Here is a 7,035-nt window from a genome sequence, read left to right as displayed (position 1 = left end):
CTTCTGAAATGGTTGAATCGTGGGTGTTCTATGTAATTATCGAACTTCATCAACGATCAATTTCCAAATAGTTTTGTAAATTTTGAAACACTCCTTACCGTACCCAACCGATATCATGGCTTCCACAATAGCTCTTAAATCCACCATAACAGCTGACGAGACTATCTCCACCTTCGATATGGACTCATTCTCATTCTTAGACTCAGCTTCTTCAAAATCTAAAAGGTTCGGCCTGAAAACCCATCTAGAAGAAGACGAGTGATTGGAGATAGATTCAGGGTCAAGGTAATTCCCTTTGGACTTCAAAATATGGTAAAACTCCCTCTCGAGGCGTTTCATGGCGGTTTGCATAAGCATTTGAGCTCGAACGAGTTGATCGAAACTGGATTGGAGTGAAGCCAAATAATGCATAGCTTTCTATAAACCCTTGATAGAACTCAAATATTGTTCGGCTTCCTCCCCACTGGTTTTAGAGAAAAGAGAAGCAATGTTATAGTAGCAAGCATTGTTGTTGCCATACAAGGAGTCCCATTTAGTTATGCTAGTTCAGCAGCTTCAATGTTTTCCATGAATGAGTCGGTGATAGTACGGTGAAGTGGAGAACTAGGAGTGCTATTTGTTGGAGATGGAGATTTCATGAAGAGCCTCCTCATTATTTTCTTTTTTTTATTAATCCGCGATAAGTACAAAACAATATATGTTCAAAAATAATTATCAATCATTGATATTAAATACTCACGCTCTAATATTCTTAATACTCAAATTGAGACCTCAAAAAATAATAATAATTATTTTACCTCTTTTCTTTTCGTACAAGCACAGAATGAGTGAATAAAGTAGTCAAAATGTTTATTTTAATATGATTTCAAGCATGAGAAGTTTTAGAACGGCTTTCGAAAGTTCAATAGTTGTAGGGAACTGAGAAAAGAAGAGAAACTTTTTTCTTTCAATTTATTTCTTAAACCCGATCAAAAGCTTTAGAAGTCAAATGCATAAAAAAATAGCGCAAAATCATCCATTTAACGCTTCCGCATCAGTATTCATTACTGAAGTGACGGTCGCTAACATCAATATTTCGTTACTGCAGTGACCATGGTTAACGACGAATAATCGATTTATAATAAATTAAATAAATTAGTACTAACTTGTTAATTTTAAAATTATAGTGGAAAAACGAAAATTTATTCAAATATTAATGACTATTAATGTGGTTTACTCATACATAATTTATATAATCACTATATTTAAATAATAAAATCAATAATTGCATCTCATTTTTAAATTTAATGACCCATGTATTATTATTAAAATAATGTAATCAGCAATTATTAAATAAAAGAATAAAATAATAAAAAAAGCTTGAACTTTTTTCGTAAACTGATTTATTTATACATTTCCTCTGCTCCTTTTGCCATAATACGCAAGGTACTGCTTTTCCTTCTTCTTTAGCTCATTCATAAATCAAAGCTTTTTACATTTATAATCTGAAAAAAAAGAGAGAAAAAGCTTTCATTTTCAGTTTGGGTCTCCGGTTCGGGTAATTGTGCCCGGCTTTAAAGCTTGATCTTCGTCGTTGAAATGGAATCATCCGAGCTTAAGAGGTCCAAGGACTCGGTGAACTCGGACGAGTCAGCTCGCCGGTCCTCATTTCCGGACGAAGTGCTTGAGCGAGTTCTGTCACTTTTAAAATCTCACAGGGACCGGAGCTCCCTCTCTTTGGTTTGCAAGGACTGGTATCACGCGGAACGGTGGTCGAGGACCCACGTTTTCATCGGGAACTGTTACTCCGTTTCACCGGAGATCGTCGTGCGGCGGTTCCCGAGAATCAGGAGCGTGACGTTGAAGGGGAAGCCTAGATTTTCCGATTTCAACCTGGTGCCGGAAAACTGGGGCGCCAATATCCACGCGTGCTGGTCGTTTTCGCGGCCAAGTATCCGTTCCTCGAAGAGCTTAGGCTCAAGCGAATGGCGATCAGCGACCAAAGCTTGGAGTTCCTCGCCGTGTCTTTTCCTAACTTCAAAGCTTTCTCTTTTAAGCTGCGACGGTTTCAGCACTAACGGACTCGCCGCCATTGCCACTCATTGCAAGTAAGTTCGTCGCTAGTTATACTTTAATAAAAACCCTTTCTTTTTCATTTTCCAGTGATGGAAATCGTTGAAAAAATCTCCCTTTTGAGTTATTGTATGTTCATTTCCTGGGATGTGACGTTTTTGCTGTGATTTTCAAGGAGCATATCCCATGTAAGTCTTATTATTGATGTCGTCTTGCATTATTGGGAAATTACATGGTAAAATAGAAAATACTTCTACTTTTACGGTACAGTTATGGCTTCAATCCATTAAAATACTGTTTTAAGTTCATTAGAGATGTAAAGTAGATTTTTTAGTTTAATTATTGATATTATGAATTAATTCGTATCTAATATTATAGAGTTCTATTATTAGAATAATCCTCTAATGTCAGCTTACTTTATTTACAACGATAAAATTCAAATTCTTAATATTATTTCACGGATCTAATGCTTCTTTCAAGTATGAGGCTGAAACCCATACTTATATAACTAATTTCTACTTGAGATGAAACAGAAGATTGATGGAAATCTCCTTTTCCTAAGGTTTAGAAAAATATTTATTTTTTAATCGAAAGATAAATATTTACAAGAGATTATCCGATTAAATTTATTGAGATGGTATAAAATAGGTTTTAAATTTATTAAAATCTATCACTGTATATAATGTACAATAATTATTTTATAACTGGTTGATAAGTTTAACGATTATTTTATAATTTTTGAAATTTTAATGATAAAAAATATCATTTTAACATAGTTTAATGACTATTTATGTATATTTTTTATCCTTTAATAGAGGAATAATAAGGATTTTTAGTGGAAACTTGAAATGAAACAGCTCCTACTTTCCCAATGCTTTCACTTTCTTTGTGCTCTTTTTATTGGATGTGACATTTGAACTTTATTATGCATTTATTGTAGGCATATCCTTCCCTGATATGCCTATTCTCATTGGCTGGAAGAATTATATCTTTATCAGTTCTTTAGGAACAATCGATTAACAAAGTCACCTACTTGGTTTCTTACCGCTAATTTGCCTGTAGACATGTTTAAGTCTGCTCCAAAGTTCGGTTTCTAACTTCCGATTTTCGGTTGCAGGAACTTGACTGAGCTTGACATACAGGAGAATGGCATTGATGATATAGGAGGTAGTTGGTTGAGCTGCTTCCCGGAGAGCTTCACGTCGTTGGAAGCACTCAACTTTGCCAACTTGACTAGTGATATTAATTTCGATGAGCTCGAAAAGCTCGTCAGTAGGTGCAAGTCGATGAGGGTCTTAAAGTTGAACCGGAGCGTGTCCTTGGAACAATTACAGAGACTTCTTGTTAATGCCCCTCGATTAGCTGAGCTCGTACGGGTTCGTTCTCGCAGGAACTTACTGTGCGTGAATACGAAGAGCTCGAAAGCGCGTTAAGTAATTGCAAGAATATGCATACGCTATCTGGTCTGTGGGATGCCAAGGGCATATATCTCCCGCCTTGTACCCTGCATGCACGTATCTAACGTTCTTGAACTTGAGCTATGCTGCTTTGCAAAGTGTTGAACTGGCTAAGCTTCTTCCTCACTGTCGACGACTTAAATGCCTATGGGTAAGAAGACTCCTTTAATTCTAGTCTTTCCTTTTTTTCCTCTGTTGTTTGAACAAAAAAATTGTGGTGAGCTGATCTTTGTAAAATTTTCTTTTTATAGGTCTTGGACACGGTCGAAGACGAAGGACTGGAAGCGGTTGGATTGAACTGCCCTTTGCTCGAGGAACTGCGAGTTTTCCTTCTGATCCGTTTGATGATGAAATTGTCCATGGAGTCACCGAAGCTGGGTTTGTGGCGGTGTCTTTTGGTTGCCCAAGACTCCATTATGTCCTCTATTTCTGTCGTCAAATGACGAATGCTGCCGTAGCAACCATTGTACAGAACTGCCCCGATTTTACACATTTCCGATTATGCATAATGAACCCAGGTCAACCTGATCATCTCACAAATGAACCTATGGATGAAGCTTTTGGTGCTGTGGTTAAAACCTGCACTAAACTTCAGAGGCTTTCAGTTTCAGGTCGCTTAACTGATCTGACATTCGAGTATATTGGTAGGTATGCTAAGAACTTAGAGACGCTGTCAGTGGCTTTTGCCGGCAGCAGTGACTGGGGGATGCAGTGTGTTCTGGGTGGTTGTCCAAAACTAAGGAAACTCGAGTAAGAGACTGCCCGTTCGGAAACGCTGCACTGCTGTCGGGTTTGGAGAAATACGAATCTATGAGGTCACTTTGGATGTCAGCCTGCAATGTGACAATGAATGGTTGTAGGCTACTTGCGAGGGAGATGCCTCGGTTGAATGTTGAGGTAATGAAGGAGGATGGAAGTGATGATAGTCAAGCTGATAAAGTCTATGTTTATCGTTCGATTGCAGGTCCAAGGAGGGATGCCCCGCCATCTGTCCTTACTCTCTGAAATGCTTGGTAATCTTTCTCTCTTTCAGAAACAACTGCTTTCTCAGTCGATGATGGAGCCGTGTTTGTCTTTATTCATTAATATTATGCTTGGCGATTTGCTGAACTTAGAACTGATTTTCGACCTTGTTTCCTCCTTTTTCAAGGTACCAGGCAAACAGAAAATCATTAAAGTTGGGACAGTCTAAGCCTCTAAAGCCCCTAACATCGGGAACAAATTTGCCTCACGTGCTTGGTTTACTGCACCCCTGAAGGGCGAGATCTCTAAACTGCCAATGCAGGAGTGTATGATGCAGCCATGATTGTGTGAACTAAAATCCGTCACTGCAACACATTGCCATTTGCCACCCAGGTCAATACGCCCTCTCAAAATCCTGCACACAGAACAGACAACAAGATGCACACTGTTTTTAGTTTCTCATGAATCCAATGTCCCATACCATGTTCCTGTAAACGAAAGCTTAGAGCCTCACCATTTTTTTTTTATATAAATTGGGCTTATATCGGTTGATTCAGTGGCTTCGAAGATGTCAAGAGTCTTTGCAGCTAGGTGAAGTGCATCCTTCTGCATTGTCTGGAGCATGTCGGTCTCGCCTACAATTGCGCTTTATATGAGTTTGTGGTAGTAATTGTATGACTAGTTTCGTATCTTTCTTGCCTTTCTTTGTATTTTGATCAGACACTTGATTAGCTCGTGGGTCTTCACAACGCTTCTGTCTCTTGGTTCTGGAGAAGATGAACTTGAATTATACTTGTCATCTATACCATCTTTGAGTGTATGTGTGCATTGCATTTGTTTAGAAATTTCCCCATCTGCCCTACTTAAAAGGTCTGCACTACCTTGCTTTTGCACACAATGTGTCTGTACCTAATTCCTCTTATGGCGTTAAAAAACACAAACATTATGTTGTCTTAGAGTTTTAGGGCCTCCATGTCCCTATATCGACACTGACTTTTGTAAATAAAACAAACAACTTTACCATGAGTGAACAAAAATGTCCTAATCGCTTTTTTGTAGATGAAAGTGAAATTATTATTAATTATTATCGTTAAAGTGATAGTATAGAATTTAATTATTATTTTGTCAATACTATAAACATATTGTCAATGAGCATTCCATATTATTACACACCAATAGTAATAATTAACACACCAATTGTAATATTATTAACACACCAATACTAAAACTTGAATTAGACCAACTATATTTTAATAAATAGAATGACTAGGACATTAATTAGACCAATTAGTTCAGTAGAGATATAAAGTGCACTCTTTCCAACTATGTGCCGAAATAGTATATATTTTAAAATTGAAACCGTTTGAAAATTTCTAAAATTATAATAAAGATTTATAATTATTAACGTGAATTAAGGGGTTGTTTGTTTGCCTCTTAATGGAATCATTCATCGCTGAATGCTAAACTGTTCAGCATTCAGCGCGTTTGTTTCGTATCTCTGAATGATTCAGTGCTGATTGATTCAACAAAACAGTGCTGAATGATTCTGCACAGAAGTACATTCTGAATGATTCAGAGCCAATAAACAAACAGCATGTCACATTCAGAGCCTCTAAATCATTCAATATTTGAATCATTCAGCACTAAATCATTCTGAAGTAAACAAACATACCCTAAATATGTAATTTTGACATTTTTCATTAATATTGATACAAGGTAATTAAATTATTGAAAGATTATCAAAAACCACAAATCAAAGCTAAACATAGTGAGAAACTATCCAGGAATGCATCATGTATCTGAATTCAATCTGAAAGTCCATAACAATAAAGATCAACATGATAACATGATTATAAATAAGCGTTACATTTGTTCAATCGTGGTGTCGTTAGATCTAACCCTGAGAAAAAAATAAAATAAAAGGAAATATCAATCGCTATAGAGAAAAAAAGATAAAAAAACGTACAGTAAAAACAGAGAAAAACGTACCACATAAACAAAGCAAAATGAATAATAAAAATAGAATTATTCTTATTAATTATTAAAAAAACTTACGATGAACGATAAGCAACAAAACCGATGTTGTTATTAGCTAAACAAAGATTAAAAAAAACTTAATCTAATTTATATAAAATTATACAAACCCTAAAAAAAAGAAGAGTGACACAAACCCTAAATATTTCCCATATATTATATATATATGTTGTTAGCTAAAAGGAAAAGTTTAATATTATACTATTTATTAATTTTTTATAGACAATATTAAAGTTTTTCTTCAAAACTTAGTTTTCTATTTATTGGTTTGTCGCTCATATTTTTTTTTGTTTTTGTTTTTGTTTTTTTTGATCGAAAGTGACACCAATTTTAATGTTAATTGTTGATGATCGGTATTATTTAGTATCTTTTTTCTTATATCACATTTTGATTTTTTTTTTTATTTTATTTTCAATATATCTACTTGTATGACATGTTTTCATCTATATTTATGACATGTTTTTCGATCGTTTGACTATTTTTTATTTATCTTTCTAAAGGTTGATTTGATATCGTCAGGATTGATCAA

General features: G+C 35.5%; 1 pseudogene; it reads left to right on the top strand.

The window, feature by feature from the left end:
* Positions 1–1,390: 1,390 nt before the first annotated feature.
* Positions 1,391–5,299, top strand: LOC120183487 (annotated as a pseudogene).
* Positions 5,300–7,035: the final 1,736 nt, after the last annotated feature.

Source organism: Hibiscus syriacus, unplaced genomic scaffold (genome assembly GCF_006381635.1).
Source record: "Hibiscus syriacus cultivar Baekdansim isolate YM2019G1 unplaced genomic scaffold, ASM638163v2 tig00112762_pilon, whole genome shotgun sequence".
NCBI lineage: Eukaryota > Viridiplantae > Streptophyta > Magnoliopsida > Malvales > Malvaceae > Hibiscus > Hibiscus syriacus.
This window is presented reverse-complemented; position numbering and strand designations above follow the sequence as displayed.